Source organism: Schistocerca serialis, chromosome 4 (genome assembly GCF_023864345.2).
Source record: "Schistocerca serialis cubense isolate TAMUIC-IGC-003099 chromosome 4, iqSchSeri2.2, whole genome shotgun sequence".
NCBI classification, from domain to species: domain Eukaryota; kingdom Metazoa; phylum Arthropoda; class Insecta; order Orthoptera; family Acrididae; genus Schistocerca; species Schistocerca serialis.
Window position 1 is genome coordinate 789,580,690 of NC_064641.1, and position 21,032 is coordinate 789,601,721.

At 42.9% G+C, this 21,032-nt stretch overlaps 1 pseudogene; it reads left to right on the top strand.

Moving 5' to 3' along the window:
* The first annotated feature begins 332 nt into the window (after positions 1-332).
* LOC126475845 (5S ribosomal RNA) lies at positions 333-450 on the top strand (annotated as a pseudogene).
* The last annotated feature ends 20,582 nt before the right edge of the window (positions 451-21,032 follow it).

The following is a 21,032-nucleotide window of genomic DNA, read 5'->3' on the forward strand; positions in this document are numbered from 1 at the left end:
GTATAAACCCGTCACTTCCACACTCATACTTATCGGCACATGACAGGCATAGTATCCATAATGCCACCGTACTTCGTACGCACCACTGAGAAAGGGAAGCAGATGGGCAGCTAGCACTCGTTGCCTGTATCTCCTTACTAGGACTGTTGATATTTTGAAAAAATGCGGAATCCGATATCGATATTTTGAGAAGCCCTCGAAATACCGAAAAAATTATCGACATACCGATGACAAAGGTATTTACATATCGGCATATAAAAACATCGGCTGCACGTTGTAAGCATACTGCCGATTCAGAGATGTATATTTAAATATAGCTTTATTATTAGATGGGCAACGGCCTTGCCGCAGTGGATACACCGGTTCCCGTCAGATCACCGAAGTTAAGCGCTGTTGGGCGTGGCCGGCACTTGGATGGGTGACCGTCCGGGCCGCCATGTGCTGTTGCCATTTTTCGGGGTGCACTCATTCTCGTGATGCCAACTGAGGAGCTACTTGACCGAATAGTAGCGGCTCCGGTCAAAGAAACCCATCGTAACGACCGGGAGAGCGGTGTCCTGACCACGCGCCACTCCTATCTGCATCTTCTGAGGATGACACGGCGGTCGGATGGTCCCGATGGGCCACTTGTGGCCTGATGACGGAGTGCTTATTAGATACTCTGTACATCAACAAGCTAGCAGCCTGTCCATCCCTCTTCTAGCAAACACTGAAAGAAAATCACTTAATTTGAAAATGTGTAAGTTGATAATGGAACTTTGTGCTGATGAAAAGCTTGTATTACAATACCTTTTTGGTCGATTGTAGTGTTGTTAATTAACAACTGCGTACATGATGCACTGTCATGCAATATTTTATTGCAGTTATCCTATCATACCTATTTTTTTTTTAATTTGTCATCGGCTACATGTGGAAACAAACCTTTTTTCGCGCTGATGTAGGAACATTGCGTGGTGAAGCTAATCGTTGCAGTTTCTCTTTGTAGCGCCGAGCACCAATTACATCAGAGTTTCCCCTCACATGTCTCCGCCAACCACAAAGACCAATCTTGTCATTTAGACTTTTGTTCGTCATTTTCAGCAACTGGTTGTGAAGAACGCCGATGTGAAGAAATAGCACACTAGTTGCAGTAAATTTTTTTTTCTTTTTTTAGCGCGGCTGGTATGCTATTTCTTCACAGCGAAATTCTTGTTGTTCCATTTACATCGGCACCCCCCAGTGCAATCGAATTTCTTCTTTTGTGCCACCTGTACTTGCTTCACACAGTCAAAGAGAAACAGTGGAGGTCATGAACGCTCAAAAAGTGGTAAGACTCCTTCAAACAGGGAAAGTATAATTATATTCTATAACAATTTCAAAAGAACAGTTCCGAATGTTGATCGAAAACTGCGAAAAAAATATAGTATAAAATAAAAATACCGGCATCCAATATTGGCATTTTGATCTCGGCATATAGATATGTCGGGGACGTATGTCGTTGATATACACTCCTGGAAATTGAAATAAGAACACCGTGAATTCATTGTCCCAGGAAGGGGAAACTTTATTGACACATTCCTGGGGTCAGATACATCACATGATCACACTGACGGAACCACAGGCACATAGACACAGGCAACAGAGCATGCACAATGTCGGCACTAGTACAGTGTATATCCACCTTTCGCAGCAATGCAGGCTGCTATTCTCCCATGGAGACGATCGTAGAGATGCTGGATGTAGTCCTGTGGAACGGCTTGCCATGCCATTTCCACCTGGCGCCTCAGTTGGACCAGCGTTCGTGCTGGACGTGCAGACCGCGTGAGACGACGCTTCATCCAGTCCCAAACATGCTCAATGGGGGACAGATCCGGAGATCTTGCTGGCCAGGGTAGTTGACGTACACCTTCTAGAGCACGTTGGGTGGCATGGGATACATGCGGACGTGCATTGTCCTGTTGGAACAGCAAGTTCCCTTGCCGGTCTAGGAATGGTAGAACGATGGGTTCGATGACGGTTTGGATGTACCGTGCACTATTCAGTGTCCCCTCGACGATCACCAGTGGTGTACGGCCAGTGTAGGAGATCGCTCCCCACACCATGATGCCGGGTGTTGGCCCTGTGTGCCTCGGTCGTATGCAGTCCTGATTGTGGCGCTCACCTGCACGGCGCCAAACACGCATACGACCATCATTGGCACCAAGGCAGAAGCGACTCTCATCGCTGAAGACGACACGTCTCCATTCGTCCCTCCATTCACGCCTGTCGCGACACCACTGGAGGCGGGCTGCACGATGTTGGGGCGTGAGCGGAAGACGGCCTAACGGTGTGCGGGACCGTAGCCCAGCTTCATGGAGACGGTTGCGAATGGTCCTCGCCGATACCCCAGGAGCAACAGTGTCCCTAATTTGCTGGGAAGTGGCGGTGCGGTCCCCTACGGCACTGCGTAGGATCCTACGGTCTTGGCGTGCATCCGTGCGTCGCTGCGGTCCGGTCCCAGGTCGACGGGCACGTGCACCTTCCGCCGACCACTGGCGACAACATCGATGTACTGTGGAGACCTCACGCCCCACGTGTTGAGCAATTCGGCGGTACGTCCACCCGGCCTCCCGCATGCCCACTATACGCCCTCGCTCAAAGTCCGTCAACTGCACATACGGTTCACGTCCACGCTGTCGCGGCATGCTACCAGTGTTAAAGACTGCGATGGAGCTCCGTATGCCACGGCAAACTGGCTGACACTGACGGCGGCGGTGCACAAATGCTGCGCAGCTAGCGCCATTCGTCGGCCAACACCGCGGTTCTTGGTGTGTCCGCTGTGCCGTGCGTGTGATCATTGCTTGTACAGCCCTCTCGCAGTGTCCGGAGCAAGTATGGTGGGTCTGACACACCGGTGTCAATGTGTTCTTTTTTCCATTTCCAGGAGTGTATATCGAATGTCTACATATCGATAAATCGATTTTTAACAACAGCCCCACACTATACTGCGTCCGTCGCTAAGCAGTCTCACTTCCATAACTGCAGCACGTAGATTGGCTTCTCTCCAACCCACTCCAGCAGACAGTCTGCTCACTTCGTTGTCCTCAGGCAGACTCTTGCCGAGACTTCGCACCATCCAACGGTGACTCAACTTCCGCCGTGGCCACAGAAAACACCAGCCACACAGCGTTCACAGCAAGCTCTCTCTGACGTTTATTGGCAGAGACGTTCATGGGATGGCTCGCGTTTAGTACTATACCTTGGAATCCCCAAACAACACTCAGCAGTATATTGACAGATAGTGGCTGGGCCTTCACATTTTTCGACAATGGTGAATCTACATGTTTACACTGCTTGCCTTGCTCATTTATCTCGAAATCACAGGGCTACGCCCAGCACTAATCCATGGTGATTAGGGGTTAAAGAATTCATCTGGATTGCCAAGACTTGGCTCAACAACCTTTCTTGCCTCGGTTCGGGGGTGAGAAGTCGCAGAACCAAACGAACGGCAACTTTTGTCATGTGCAACATGTCCAGTTGAAACTGATGAATGACACTGTTCACGTCTTGCGCAGTTGTGTCTACATCTACATCATAAGTCTTTGGAAAAAGTATCATACACTGAGGTGACAAAAGTCATGGGATGCCTCCTAATATGGTATAGGAATTCCTTTTGCCCGGTGTAGTGCAGCAACTCCACATGGCATGGATTGAACAAGTCGTTGGAAGTTCCCTGTAGAAATACTGAGGCATTCTGCCTCTAAAGCCGTCTATAATTCCGTAACTATTGTCAGTGCAGGATTTTGTACACGAACTGAGATCTCGATTATGTCCCATAATTGTTCGATAGGGTTTATATCGGGAGATGTGGATAGGCAAACCATTCGCTCGAATTGTACAGAATATTCTTCGAACCTGTCGCGAACAATTGTGGCCCAGCGACATGGCGCATTACTCCGTTATTTGGGAACATGACGTGCATGAACAGCTGCAAGCGGCAACCAAGTACTCCAGCATCCACAGGACCCCGTCCATTCCATGTAAGCATAGCTCACACCGTCACTGAATCGCCACCATCTTCCACAGTGCCTTGTTGATAACTTGCGTGCATGGCTTCGTGAAGTCTGCGCCAAACTCGAAACCTAGCATCGGCTAACAACTGAAATCGGGAGTCATCTGATCGTGCCAACGTTTTCCAGTAGTCTAGAATACAATCGATACGGTCACGAGCATGGGAAAAGCGCTGCAAGCGATGTCGTGCTGTTACCAAAGGCACTCGCGTCCGTCGTACGCTACCCATTAATCGAAATTACGAACAAGAAGCAATCGTAAATACTAATCTGCTAATGTTTTGGAGGATCTAATATGACTGCACCGGCTTCAGAGCAACGTATGTATATTCAAAAAATCAAATGGCTCTGAGCACTATAGGATTTGACTTCTGAGGTTATCAGTCCCCTAGAACTTAGAACTACTTAAACCTAACTAACCTAGGGACATCACACACATCCATGCCCGAGGCTTGATTCGAACCTGCGACTGTAGCGGTCGCGCGGTTCCAGACTGTAGCGTCTAGAACCGCTCGGCTACAGCGGCCGGCTCATCTCCCCTTATTATACCTATCTCCATGGAGAAGACATACTTTAGAATGATGTAGATTCGCTAATGCTACAAGAAAATCTGTGGCCGCCGCTGCACCAAGAGAAAATGGACGATCTTGGTAATGGTGGAACTCCAATGTTTAATATCCGTAAACAGCAAATTAAAATTCAGCAAGATGGGTTTGTACGGTGGAAGCCCACCATTTGGCAGTTTGCTACATGCTGAAAGTCTCAACAAACGAAGGATGGATGCTAGGATGGGAATTTTATGTCCAGTTAGTGCTAAACACTATGAAATAGTCAACAGTACAGTCCCTTTCTGTGTTTATTTTATCGGGACATGCACATTTATTTCATTACACACACACACACACACACACACACACACACACACACACACACACACACGCACGCACACACACACTGTAAGACGTCGTAGTCTCCTGATCTTCATTGCTTACATATTCCGCCCTCACAATCATATTCCGCACAACAAGACGCTTCATTCGAACTCAAACTCGATAAAATAAAGTCAATGTTGTATGAATTCATGTAAACGATATGCAATTAACAAGTAAGCGCACCGTGGTTGAAATAATCGAAGCTGGCGTACACACATACATTCCAGACACGACGGTCACAGAAGGTTTTAGTTCAGGAGAGAAACCGCACAACGGGATGCCGGTCCCTTCAGAGGACAACCCAGCCTATGTCGGCCGGTGACCGCCCGTGTAGCGGACACCATGGGCCCGAGTGAAAGGGGGGAACAACCCTGTGTTCGGCTTAAAAGCAAATTCCGCTATATTGTGTGGGAGCGGCCAGCCTATGCATTCTATACACATAGCACGCAGTTTCAGAGATTTTCACAGGGAGACAGCAAACACCAAACGGCAATTCTACAGGTTTCCGGATTGGTCGCCTTAAACGAAACGTCATTCTCCCGTTTTAGAAGAGCAATGCTAATTGGCAGACGATATTTTTGACGCCTTGAGCTGAAGGAATAATGGAAGAGACCGAAAGATATACCCCTTCACGTCTGGCATGGAGAGGCGCCATTCCGTTGTCGCTCTTGGAGCGAGGTACAAGTCTCTCCTCAGTTCTTCACTGGGAGAGCACCTCTGTCTAGAGCGAATCGAAGTGCTACTCTATATTGAGTCCTTGTGATTAAGCATTGTTCACTGTGTTGGCCGACACACTTATTGTGCGGTGTGAACGGACAGAGTTATAGTTAAACGCCTGTGAGCGAATTTTGAGTGGCATTGCGGTGGACTGGTTATCTGACCGGTGTACCAAGCCAACAGACTAGGGGCGAACAGGAATCCTTGACTTCACCAAGGCGTAGGGAGAGTTTGATTGGCAAAGATCAATCCAGATAGAACGAGAGTTATCTTATTTGTCAGCAGCGACCAGCGCAGACAGCAGTCATTGCAGCTTACGGTATTGTGCGCTACAGCTATTGCGAGCCCCTTATTTCCTCCAAAACAGTACACTTCACTGCATTTCACACGCGACAGCCTTGACCGTATCTAGCAACATTCTAAAGGATAATTATTCAAGTTGATTAGGCGCGCCTCTCAGCCATTCTGCCAAGTCAACAACCATCTCAAACTTTGTATATAAATTTCATTAGCGAATCCTATCCTTGAGAGGTAACTTCACATTCCGAAAAGAACCAGGATATAACGTGTTCCGTTCATAACTAAAAGTGCCATTATGATTTCTCAGAATTTTTGCAAAATAAATAATAAATTTCGTTAGTTTCATGTTTTTCTTATACTAACCAGCACTACTCCAGTACCCAAGTATCCCACTAGTTACGTAAGAAATTTTGTGAATTTTTGTGTCATTTCCTTACAGCGGACGACTCCAGAAGATATTTATTGCTGAAAGTTTTTCAGACATTTCTCTTTAGAACGTTAGGAGCGTCTGTCTGACTTCTGTAGTAGTGTGGGGGTGGAAATTGCATCTTGCAGGAGCCACAGGGTAAAGGGTACATCTCAGATTAATCCGTTGCGCAGAATAACAGATCAACCCCACACCTCAGAACACACACACTCACACGCATTAAAATACGCTTATGATCCATGTAGTCTGTCGGCTTCTGTCTATTTAAATTTCAGTCGATTGTTCAAAATCTTAGTATCTCCTTAATTCAGCCCTCAAGACTAAATCACAGTTTGATACTCTTGAGAAACTAATTAACACAATTCAAACATCTTATCACAAATTGTCACTTATTAAAGTTCACGATCGTAATCTTTTAATAATCTTGTGCTTCCATGTCTTTCGGGTGTACAGCCGGATTCAATCGTCGAAGGCCCACGATATTTCGGCGAACAGCCGTTCCGTGATCATCAGGTGGTACTTCGACGACTGGATACGATAGTGAACCCGAGAACCTTGGAAACATCATGTACGCCGGGAAAGCCTCAGATCGCATGATAATCTTCATGTTTAACACGAAAGTAGCCTCCATTTGCATAATAACACAGCGTACAGATTCTCTATTCCGCAGCCTCCACGTCGTCTTTACTTCTCTACTCAAAGTCCAAGCTCAAACCCGTTGCAGGAACCTCACACTATCAAACTAAAATGCCCAGACATCGTTCTACAACATTCGTGTGCATTCTCGTCATGACACAGCAAGTCACATACTCTAGTATCGACAATAATATGTCCTCACTCTTGACATCATTGTACATAGATAAAATATATTTCTAACTAGGCTAACGCATTACCTTGCATACAGATAATTTTTGCGACAAATTATAGTTGCCACCTAGACAATATTTACAAATGTGAAAAACAGAGCATAATTCTTACTTTATCACAAGATATACTTTAACGCCATAAGAGGTATTTTACGTAATACAGTTCCAGAATGAGCAAATGATTATACATTCAGATAGGTACATACATCTTCATTAAAAAATATCCGTTTCATACTCTCGAATAGCTCATGGAAGAAATGAACACCTAAATCTTTCGTGTGAGCTCTGATTTCTGTTATTTTATCACAAAGCTCATTTCGGCAACAAAATATTTCGATATTCGGAGGGAAAAGTTGGTGATTTCAATTTTGTGAAAATATTTCGTCGCAATGAAAGACGCTTTGCCACTTCAGCTCACTTATCATATCAGTGACACTCTGTCGCCTGTTTCGAGTTAACGAACCTCCCTTTTTTAATATTCTTCTATGGTCTCCATTAATCCTCGACTGTGATGCACTGGTCTTCAAGTACCAAGACCTCCTCCTCCGATTACGAGTTCTTCACAGAGAAACGGCATCCACTTCGTTCTCTTTTGTGAAATTACTGTTAGAGATTGCTGTGCGATATCAGTTCATTTTACGACCAGTATTTTTCCATTACGTTTGAGGACACGTGGACTGTGTGCTGAAAGAGAAAGCTTCACGCCCTGCTGGCGTTTCAGGTCGGCCTGGGGCATCATTCTATCGGCAGAGAGCCCAATGATAAATACAATTGTGTCAGACACCTCTTCAGGGGTGATCTAACCTTGGCGTAAGTCAGGATGGCCCGCGCCGCCATCATTGTGTGTAGGCGAGCGGCGCTTGTCTGGGTGGTGAATATTACTTCTATCTCACCATCTCCTGGAGAGAAATAGAATACGACAATCCGGATTCTCTGTACTTCTGTAGGCCACGACATCACGATGTCAGCTGAGCGGTGTGGTAGCATCATGTCTGTTTTTTCTCCAAAAATTTGGTTTACCCAATGATATTGCATCGTACCGCCTAGTACAGGGTAAGGACGAGCCGACCAATCAAAATAACGTAGCTTCAGTCCAGTGTCAGCCTTGTGAAGCTAAAATGTGCACTGTGTAAGCAAAGAGGGGGAAGTTCGCTGTCTTCCCCTATTTTTCAGGGACGTTTCTCGGTCGTCACGATGACAATAGTATAGACTAAGCTCTCACTGCAAATTTTGAGAGGTTGGAAGTCGGGTAGGAGGAAGTACTTTTCGAAGAGTTCAAAACGGTTCAAATGGCTCTGAGCACTATGGGACTCAACTTCTGAGGTCATTAGTCCCCTAGAACTTAGAACTAGTTAAACCTAACGAACCTAAGGACATCACACACATCCATGCCCGAGGCAGGATTCGAACCTGCGACCGTAGCGGTCTCGCGGTTCCAGACTGCAGCGCCAGAACCGCACGGCCACTTCGGTCGGCTTTCGAAGAGTCGGGGACGGCGTTTCGGATGACACAGTCGATGGTCGCGGGAGTCGGAAGCTGATGGCCATCTGGGGCTGTTTGGTGGACTCCGCTGAGTTGCAGAAGAGGTAAGTTCTCGCAGTCCGCAGTAAATTGAGCCGTAATCTGAGCAGTTCGCTGCTCATATTTTGTGGGTGTGCGACCTGAACTGCTGACGTAATTCCAGTTTGAATCTGGTTTCCTTAATCTTGTATCACCCAGCTGTAGGGGTAAGGATATCTTGGTGCTTTTGTCTCCATGGCGTCTTCCTTCCATAGGGTTCCTCCCACAGTGTTAGCCTCACTTTTATTAACCTATTTCGAACTTCAGTTAATTTTGTTTCACTGCTGACTCTTGATAACCTTCATTTCACTTAAGGGTAAATGTGTTCTGTTAAAGGTAGATTATTTTGATTAACCTTTGTGCAGCTTTAGAGTGAATAAATTCTATTAAAAGCAGACGTGACTTGTATTACGAGACCTTTAACTTGTCCTAGCCTTTAGGTTTCCTGGTTACTATACAGATAACCTGCTATACTATTTAGATGTGCTTTGCCATGTCAATGTTGTCCTTTGCATAACGTTGCCAGACTAGACGACAGGACATATGCCGCAGCAGGAGCAGCTTGAGCATAGACACTCAAGCTACACTCGCTCCTACACTTTAATTTAAGACGATCTTCTTCTCTATAATTCGGTTTTGTTTGAACACACTGTAAGAATCTGAGACCCTGAATCGCTGTGCCATCTTATTTTGCCACATACTTCTATCAACACGGGATTATTTATCAATTGGTTGCACGATTTTGTTTTGGCTCTTTTAGCGGCGTGCTACGTTATTGTCGCGCTCTGATTTCAATGTTTACAATACTATAGACAAAGAGCAGCAAAAAGATAATAATATTAATAATAGGAATGTACTTATTCTGTGGTATTATTAAAACCTTGCAAATACCTTCGTACACGCATCAAGCGGCCGAAAGTCATGGGAAAGCACTGGATGTGACATTAAAAGTGAGTCGCTCATCCCCGAGCGAATTTAACTGCGGTAACATATCGAAGCGTGGATTCTACGAGGTGCTGGAATCGTTCTGGAGACAGACCAGTCTTCACGCGTTTCTGCCTGTACAAGTAAATTCTGTCAGCTGTCTTTCGTCTAATTCCTTAATTGCAGTCCTCTTCTGCACTTGAATTCCAGCTCTCTTCTGCTGTACTGCCTTCTTCGCTATTCGTTATCGCAATATCTACAGCATTAGAGAACTTCAATTGCCTCTCATCATACCACATTACTTTAGTATCCCACTTGTTTCCATATTGAGTTTACCTGACGTTTCTCTTAAACGTCAGTCTACTGTTCAGCATTAGTAAATTGTGAATCGATGTACATCTGCTCCTGGGAACGCCTTACAATCCAGCATCTGTTTCGGAATCGTTGGCTGACCATGATGTAATCCATCTCCAAACCTAATGTGTCTCCAGCCTTTTCCAAGTGTACCTCCTCCTTTCATGATTCTCTAACAGAGTATTCACTGTTCAAAACTGAAATTTGTAGTAGTACTCAATCAGTGTTTCTTCTCTCTCATACTACCTTCCAAGCCTATATTCTCGCATAAATCTGTCTTCTACACCTTTTTCTACTATCGTGTTGCAGTACCCTATGATTATCAGATTATCATCTCCTGTTAGCTACTGAATTTCTCGTTCAGTATCCTCATATACTTTGTCTATATTTTCCGCTTCTGCTATTGTCTTTGGCATGATACCTTGACTATTGTCGTTGGCTTTAGTCTGCTATCGATTCTGATGAGAACTACCCTGTCATGGAACGGTTCACAGCAATTCACTCTTGGCTCTACTTTCTCGTTGATAACGAATCCTATTCTCGTTATACCATTTTCTGCTGTGGACAGACATTCTTATCTTATTTTAATTTCACTTCACTGACCTCCACTATATCTAGACTGAGATTTTGTCTTTTCTTTTCCGGTTTTGCTAGATTCCCTATCAGGTTCAGACTTATGAAATGTCACTATCCGTTTCGTAGTTTTCGTTGATTATCCGATCTCATTCACACTGTTACCTCCCCCTTAGCATTTCTCTCCTAGAGTTTTGAATGAGACACTAATCCGAAATCTTTTGTCAATGGAAAGATCATCATTACACTTTTTCAATTATCGGCATTACACAGGCAAATTTTGTTATTTAAAGTATGTAATATTCAATGAGTAAATCTGTAAATGGCACAATTTGTCAAAAAACCTGGAAGAGCCCAATCTGTACTGTAATTACCTAGTTTGCTGTTTTGCATTACCGCTACACTTGTATAACTTGTATTCTAAAATACTTTCAAAAATAGGTAAGCGAGGAATTGGACGGTCATTATTTAGAGCTTTCCCATGCCGCTTCTGATAAAGAACTTTTCCAGTCGTTTATTTTAATTTGTTTGGTGAAATATAATATGACAGTGATTATAATTGTGATGAAGGCATGACTTACTGGAACAATCTTCAGAATTTTGTCAGAAATTCCGTAAACATCTTGCAAGTTTCTGTCTTCTGAGAAGGATTACAATCGATTTGTACAATAGATGTCAGTATTACTTCTAGAATCTCAGATTTATGAGAAACAATAGATTCAGTAAGTTGCTATCATTCTTCTGCAGTTGGCGTTATTTTAACCTACATTTAGAACGTAAAAATTTTTGCAGCTTGTAAATTATCAATCACGCTATAGTCTTTCAACGTAATTTAGCAGTTGCTATTGCCATGTCTCTCGCTTCTCCATGTTCCATACAACTTTTAATTTGTTCTATCAACATTATTAATTTCTGTCGTTATGGCCATATTTGTGGACCATAGATTGTACTACAGTGGCCTGCGTATGGCATTCGTAGGGACTGCGGAGACAACTCTGGAGTAATTATAACGCATACGAAAGCCATGTAATCAGGCATTTTTCCCTCGCTTCATACGTGAATGGAAGGAGCAGAAACCTTCTACCATGGACCTCACACTGGTATTCAGAGTACGGATGTAAATGTAGCTCCAGATATTGACGAATAGTACCCGCCTCCTTACTTTGTTCACTCTTCTGTGGAATCCACGTATTTGTAGATATACCGTTGACTGCGTACAGAAAATATCAGGTGATACGGAAAACGATAACTTCGACACTCTTTCACTCCCGGCACAAAAAACGGCATCCATGTCTACCTCTGATACTATTTACAACCAGTTGCAACAGTATTCTCACTATCAAGTCGCCGTTGCCCAGCGCCTTCCCCTAGTCCCTCTCTCCCCCTTTCCCATTCCCTCCTACACACGCACAACTTCCATCTACAAAGTCGAACCTACGTAACATTCACGCCGAAATTACCTACTACAGTCCTCCACCAAATTCTATCACTGAACTCTCGACATGTTCATAACCTCTACTACTCCCGTCAGTTGCCGGCCGTAGTGGCCGTGCGGTTCTAGCTCAGTCCAGAACCGCGTGACTGCTACGGTCGCAGGTTCGAATCCTGCCTCGGGCATGGATGTGTATGATGTCCTTAGGTTAGTTAGGTTTAAGTAGTTCTAAGTTCTACGGGACTGATGACCTCAGATGTTAAGTTCCATAGTGCTCAGAGCCATTTGAACCATTTTTTGAACTCCCGTCAGTTAGTCACCCTAAACGACAGCTGTCAGCCGTCAGTGTCATCAAAATCATGCCACGATAGTAGCAAGTCCACTCAAACAATCCAGTAGAGCGCTATCTGCCGACAACATCATCTACGCCTTGCTGCTCATGCGTCACGTTACTAGACAGTGGACACCAATTTATCATCACGGAAGCAATATGGAAACGCGTGACGCCACCATCAAATAAAGAGATAATACATAACAACCATATTTTATTGGACTTTAATTCCTTCTCTAGACTCTTCTCGGAGATAGTCTCTGGTTAGTAGTGTCATTTATGCTTACAACACTCTCCCTTGCCTTGTGTAAGAGACTGAAATGACCAGCACTGGAGAAAAATGGGATTTATGATCATTTCATTCGCCGTAGCGGAGTGTCAAACACGTGACGCTGTCATTATGGAGCTGTATAGGGCGCCTAAGCTGAGAGGCACGGCAAGCCGTCGGCTCTGACAGCCACGTCTGCTCCTCCAGCTCGTTACAGCTGACGAGTTCTTTGAGCGCCTCTAAGGTTGTCGTGCGCGTGGGATCGAGTGTCCCTCTCGTAACAAAAGACAAGCGCCCCGTCGCGCCGTCGCTGCCAGAGCACGCCCTCTTCAGCTGCTTGTCTTATGACGTCACGGTACGTTCCCTGTACGTCACCTGGGCAGCACTGTCCGGGAACGTCCATATACAGGTACAGAGGCAATGAAAAGATGTTTTCGTATGAAAAGAAAGATTTTATTATTTCATGATACTACGTTGGTTACTCCTATATCTCAAAGCAATAATTTCGATTTTACTGGAAAGGAAATGTAATAAATATTCCGAATACGCCGAATGAGTTGCACATCTTGAGGCATGATGCTTGAGATACTAGCAGAATCGCGTATATCAGCACCTTTGTCAAAAGTGGTAATCTCTTACATCTAAGGAACATGTTGCATCCTTGATATTTCGAGGAACAAGTACACCAAAATTTGTCCAATTGTTTTCGTTACATCCTTTACAACTCCCTAATGATTTGATAGATTTAATAAAATCCTGCTCTGTTGCGCAATACATGAAATTAAAGTGGCATGAAAAGTCTCTCAAGATTTGGTGCCCAAAACTGGATTTAAATAAGTGTAGGGCGTATCCACCAACGCAAAATTTATTTAAAATTCTAATTGACCGAGTAATCCAAAAAGTAAAATCATTACAAAACACAGGGCATTGAAAGATCCAGATTAAAACCCTCATATATGCTGAAGTCATTGCTCTACTAGATGACAATGAAAATAAGTTAAAAGTTCTTACCACACAAGGGGCACAGAACTTCGGATGAATGTAGTCCAAACAGTTCTCTGCAAATTAATAATAAAACAACTTTTGAAGTTACGAACAAATCATTTAGTTTGGTACCCTACTACCCTCTGGCAAATGCATAACAGCCTAAACAGAATCTCAAATTCAAAAGGCTAGCAGATGTCAAAATTTACTGCAGTTTTCAAAAGCGAGCTACTTTGTAGGACATCTACATTGCAAGCGTACAAGTCATAAATGTTACAAGACTTAACTCACGATTCTGACCTGGACTTTCACAAAAAGGAAGAAAGCAAATTAAAAATGTTTGAACGTAAAATCTGGAGAAAAATATTTGAAACAAGACAGCAGTAATAACTGGCGAATATTACATAATGATGTTGACAGAAAATCAGATACAGCAATAAAAACGTGACGTAACGTAACATCTTTGCATTTTGAATCGTGTTTAAAAAGATGCAGTGGAACGAAAAGTTTATGTACGTTCATAAGGATGACTACTCATACTGTGCTTCAAAGCTATGTAACCAATTCTGAAACAACAAATAGTTTTTCGATGTTGTCTTACTTCTGTAGAAATTTGTATTCAAAGAGTGCCAGCTATAATTATATCTTGTAAGGGTTTTGTTTTAGCCAGAAAATTGTAATTTTGGTAATATTTTGGATGTCAAGTGGAAAAGTAAAGCTTAAATAGCGTCTGATTAACAGTGGTCAACATCTCTGCCGAAGAGATTGCCTTGTGACAGACTCTTAGTAAAACCTCTGCTTGTGAGTGCAGGGCAGTCTTGGAGAGTTGGAGAGAGAGAGAGAGAGAGAGAGAGAGAGGAGTCGAGTTTTATCTTGTGATGGAGTAAAATATGTTTAGGCCGTGTTGTATGCCAGCAATAATTTTCTTATATTATTTTTCATTTATAGAGAAATATTTTGCAAATTAATTCAGGAGACTTCAGAAGGTACTGTAATAGTGCAGTTTCCGAGACAATTAATTTGGTCAGGGATTTAGAATTGGAGATTTTTATTATAACGTAACAATGGGTGATTTAGTGAATTTTCTTAAAAGGTGGGTAGCATACGTGTTTGTAAGAAAGTAAAGAGAATTTGTTCAGGTTTTCCCACTATTAAAGTAAAGCGAATTTTTAACATTTCAGATGTTAAAATACCTTGTCCTAGTGATGTAAAGTTTTGCTAATACAGTTACTTTATTGCTTTTCCATCAATCAACATTTGACTTTTTCTTCCAAGTGTCACATATATAATTTTGCTTTGCCGAGTTTCTCAGTAACAGATATTTAACTGACAATGATCTTTGCAGTAATGAGATTTATTATCACAGAACTTTTGTGGATGTCTCTGTAGTTTAAAGCACGCATTGCACATCACATTGCTAGTAGTTTGAATTTTTATTTTTTTAACTAGCATAGTAGCAGCAGCCGCAGTAGTCTAGCGATAGTAGCAGCACAGCATTTATTCATTGCGCATACAGGTAAGCTGTTTATAATTTAAGGGTAATCCAATTAACATTTCAACAGTGACATACTTTTCAGGTAGCGCATTTTTCGTAGTTATTTATATTTCATATTCTTTTCATACAGGCATGTTGATTATTCATGTAACTACTAACAGGCCAGTTTTCGTAAATTTAACAGAACAGACTATACTCTCGCCACAAGCGTTGCAGTATACACAATTCTCATTAACATTTGCATTGCTGATCACTTTACAAGAATTACAAGATTACTTACGAACTTAAATACGAGCTTAACTGTTTCTCTGATCACGAGTTCAACTTTACATTGCCATACAGACAAAATACCAGTAAATATAACTATGCATTAGCTTACAACGAAATCTAGTTAGCCACCTTCAATTAATGTAATCTTAACAGGACTTGTATGAATGTAATCTGAAAAAATATGTGAACTTAACAAGCACCTGAAGATGAGGCCTCGGGCTCAAAATGCATCGGGCATCGAAATAAAATCACAATTTGTGGCAATAGGGTTTTATAATACAAAAAAGAATTTAAGCTAAAAGATTAGATTGTATCGTGGTGCCGGCCGAAGTGGCCGTGCGGTTAAAGGCGCTGCAGTCTGGAACCGCAAGACAGCTGCGGTCGCAGGTTCGAATCCTGCCTCGGGCATGGATGTTTGTGATGTCCTTAGGTTAGTTAGGTTTAACTAGTTCTAAGTTCTAGGGGACTAATGACCTCAGCAGTTGAGTCCCATAGTGCTCAGAGCCATTTGAACCATTTTTTTTGTATCGTGGTGTCATTAGAGCACCACCAAACAGGGCCGCCCTCACGTAATTGAAATATTTTACGAGTAGACCATGTAGCTACAAACATGCCTGACCTTATCGACGGCGTCAGTATAGAGACAGGGATTAATGACCGTGGCATCAACACAGTGATGATGCTTACTAAAGTTAATAAGGCTTGGAAAGTACTTTTGTTACAAAGGGCAGGTAAGCAGTTGTTAGCAACGCACTTAGACAGTGAATGGACATCATTTAGTTCCAGTAGTTAGTTTAAACGGATTGTAAATCGCGCTAACGAGAAGTGTGCGTCGAGTAAGTGGATTAAGGTCGGAAAAGACGCATAGTGGCTTAGTTACAAAATTCGGAAAATGCTGAGGAAACAAAGACTCTTGCATCCTCGATTCAAAAGAGAACGCATAAATGGCGACCGGCAGGGGTTAGGAGATATTCGTCTCTGTAAAAAGATCGATGCGCGAAGCATACAACTACTACAGCCGTCAAACCTTAGCAAATGATCTTGGCGAGAACCCGAGAAATTTCTGGTTCTAAATAAAATCTTTAAGCGAGTCGAAGGCTTCTATCCAGTTACTCGTTGGCAATAGAAGACAGCAAAAGGATAGCCGAAGTTTTCTATTCTGCGTTTAAGAAATCGTTCACGCAGAAAGATTGTACAACATACCATCGTTTGACCATGCACAGACTCCGCCATGGCGGACATGCCATCACTGGTGTAGAGCAGCAACTGAAAGAGCTGGAAATAAATAAGTCGCCATATCCGGATGGAGTACTCTACAGCATTGGCTCCTTGCTTACTTCCATTTATCGCGAATCTTTCGCCCAGAGCAAGGTCCCAAGCAACTGGGAAAAAGCGCAGATGACTCCGATGTAAAAAAACGGCGAAAGAACGGACCCAGAAAATTGGAGACCAATATCCTTAACATTGGTTTGCGGGAGAATTCTTGAACATATTCCCAGTTCGACTATGATAAATTTCCTTGAGATGGAAGAGCTGCCGTCCACGAATCAGCACGGATTTAGAAAGCAACGCTAGTGTGAAACTTAGCTTACTCTTTTCTCACATTGTATTCTGTGAACGCCGGCCGGTGTGGCCAAGCGGTTAAAGGCGCTACAGCCTGGAACCGCGTGACCGCTACGGTCGCAGGTTCGAATGCTGCCTCGGGCATGGATGTGTGTGATGTCCTTAGGTTAGTTAGGTTTAAGTAGTTCTAAGTTCTAGGGGACTAATGACCACAGATGTTACGTCCCATAGTGCTCAGAGCCATTTTTTTATTCTGTGAACCGTGGATGAGACGCAACAGGCAGATTCCATATTCTTAGATTCCGAAAAACGTAACTCGGCTTACCCTTTTCTCACATGATATTCTGTCAGCCACGGACGAAGCGCAAAAGCAAGTCCCGCATTCCTAGATTTTCGAAAAGCGTTTGACGTGCATCCCCCTCTGCAGACTATTAACGAAAGTACGAGCATACAGGGAAGGTTCCCAGATATGGGAGTGGCGTACATTGTCCCCGACGGCGAGTATTCATGAACGACATTATCGTCATCAGGAGTGCTCCAGGGGAGTGTGACAGGACCGTGCTTCATTCTTTATATACGTAAATGTTCTGACGGACAGGATAAGCAGCAGTCTGTGGCTGTTTGCTGATGATGTTGTGGTGTACGGGAAGTGTGGTCGTTGAGTGGAGGAGGATACAAGGTGACTCAGACAAAATTTCTGGCTGGTGTGATGAACGGCGGCTAGCTCTAAATGTAGAAGAATGCAGATAGGTATGAAAAACAATCCCATTTCTAGTGCACTGCTTTACACAGTCACGTCGATTAAATATCTAGGTGCAACGTTTGCATGGGGGCTTAATTATATTATGAATGCAAATACTTTTAAATTTTTAGTAGCTGTCTGTCCGATTACGAAGTCTCGTAAACGGTTGGCCCTGACTAGTATTACTCCGCTATTTGACTGCATAGAATAACAACAAAGAATGAAAGAAAATTTCTGTTAACACAATTAATTAATTAAGTCCCCAGCAACTATAAAACCTACGAAACCAAAGCACAAGTGTAACTGTTCTGTGTGTGGAAGTGTGATTCAACGTACACATCTGGCACGGTTCTTCCTCAATAAGACAAGATATTTTAAATACCATTTATACTGAAGTAGTTAAAAAAATAAACAGAAATACTATAATTGCACATCGAAACCAGAAATACAGTCTAATACAAGAACACGAGCCAAATGCTTTGTTGACTGAACCTGTGACCAAGGGGCATTATTGTTTGACACATTTGAAATAAAAAAATAAAAAAATTTTCTTTACCTTTATATAAATTGACGAAAAGTACTCTGATCATTACAATATCTCCATTCTAACAGCATCTGGTGTCTAGCCCATCAAAACATCTGCACACAACATGGCCTCAAATAGTACAGGTATCAACATCCTCTCTCCAAAGCACTAAGTACCACCACATCTCAACAACGACCGACTACTGGGACTTCTGAATAAGCACTGCCAGTGGAGGCGGCAGAATAAAACTCTTTGGCGCAATCTCTGGCGCTGTGGCTCAGTGTAGCCACCTTTCACGTTGCAAAGGGATATGAAGTGGAACGAGCATTTGAGGATTGTGGTAGGGAAGGCGAATGCTCGACTTCTGTGTGTTGGGTAAATTTTAAGAAAATGTGGTTCATCTGTGAAGGAGATCGCATATAGAACACTAGTGCGACCCACTGTTGAGTACTGCTCGAGTATTTAGGATGTCTACTAGGTGAGATTGAAGGAATACATCGAAGCAACTCAGACACGGGGTGCTAGATTTGTTACCAATAGGTTCAAACAACACGCAAGTATTACGGAGTTGCTTTGGCAATTCAAATGCGAATCACTGGATGGAAGGCGACGTTCTTTTCGACGAGCGCTGTTGAAAAAAATTAGAGAACGAACATTTGTGGCTGATTTCACAACGGTTCCACTGTCGCCAATGTACATTTCGCATAAGGACCACGAAGATAATGTAAGAGAAATTAGGGATCGTATAGAGGCATATTGACAAGTCATTTTCCCTCTCTCTATCTGAGAGTGGAACACGAAGGGAAATGACTACCAGTGGGACAAGGTATAGTCCGCTACGCACCATATGGTGGCTTAAGAAGCACACAGATGCAGAGAATACTGTATCAAGTATAATTTCCCTTATTTTCTCATCTTTTCTATCCGACTGTGTCTTGTGCAAAGACCTTGATTTGTGTCCAGGTCCTGCTACAGCCTGTGATTCCCTACTTAACTGTTCTTCTGGATGCAGCCAAGAGCCCTCTTCTCTTTCTCTTGCCAACCATGGTTCAAGTAATTTTAATCTCAGACACTTTTGTACTATCTAGGACCGTATTTTAATCCGCAGCAAGTGGTGGCTGACAACCACACATTAGCAAATATTTCGCAAATGCTTTATTTGTGGACCCATATTCAGTAGAATGTTTTGCTTATATTATCGTACTCTTTCACTTCTTTCAGTTTTCGTTAGTAATATACACGCTGTACATACTTTAAGTAGTTATGTGTAACTCTCTTTGAAAGCGTGAGTGAAGAGCATTGGTTAAATCTCGTAAGCAGCAAAGAAGACATGTTAAGAAACTAATACTGTTACGAAAGTTCAAAGTAGTTTATGAGAGAAAGAGAATTGCCATGTTTTAGCCCGTGAATACCGTCTCTGATCTCAGTGTGAATGTGTGAAGATTTGGCAACACCAGCAAGACAATATTACGAGTAAATTAAGCAGTAAGCGTTACCACAAGAAAGACAATGCTCATCGAATACTTGAAAGAAGATACGGAGTGTCAATGACACCACTGTACACCTCATCGGCTAATAATTTCCGTCCGTGAACGTCTTGCAAGTAGAGGGTACCGAATTGCCCTCTCCGAATTATTTCATACTTAATGGCATTTGAAGATCAGCATTCGAAAATTAGTTTCCTAAAACAATACGGTGCAGTTCTACACAAAAAAGCTCGAAAAAAATGGCCTCCATAAAAATTTCCTAGCTCTGTCAGCTTTAAAATACTTGTAGACTACTCGTTCGTAGTTCAGCGGCTATCGTAATCGGGAAATTAACGGAAAGTCTCTCGCTAGTAACGTGCTTTTTTACATTTCCATATTTATTAACTCACGTAATTGTTTAATAAAACAACTCTTTATTTTAAATGTATTGTAATAGAAGAGTACACTAAAATTTAATACAGCCTTGTGAAATGCCTTTTTGTTTTTAGGTCTACAACTATGCTTCCTGCCGGCCGCGGTGGTCTCGCGGTTCTAGGCGCGCAGTCCGGAACCGCGCGACTGCTACGGTCGCAGGTTCGAATCCTGCCTCGGGCATGGATGTGTGTGATGTCCTTAGGTTAGTTAGGTTTAAGTAGTTCTAAGTTCTAGGGGACTGATGACCACAGCTGTTAAGTCCCATAGTGCTCAGAGCCATTTGAACCATTTTTGAACTATGCTTCCCCCGTTTTACGAGTTTTAAATTTATAGCAGTGGAAGAGCAAATTAAAATTTGATACAGCCAGGTGAAATGCCTTCTTGTTTTTATATCTACAACTATGCTTCCGCCGTTTTACAAGCGCAAGTGGTGGAACGTGTGGTAGGTCGTAACTGAAATACAATAAGCTTAGGTATTTTTAAACATAACGCCACCGAAATGTTAGTCGATTTGTGATTAAATAATAAAGTTATTCTTGATTGAATATGTCACCTTACTAGCGCAGTTCTCGTCATTTGAGGAAAGTCTTAATTTGCTGCTTTAACATTAAGAAATCTGCCACTGAGACTCATAAAATGCTGAGAAAGACATGTGGGGAGGGGCCTATTAGTGAAAGAACGTGCAGAGAATTGTTTCAACGTTCCAAGAACGGTGATTTTGAGACCGAAGTCCATCATGGCAGCGGAAGAGAGGTGGTTTTAGAAGGTACTGAAATACACTCCTGGAAATTGAAATAAGAACACCGTGAATTCATTGTCCCAGGAAGGGGAAACTTTAT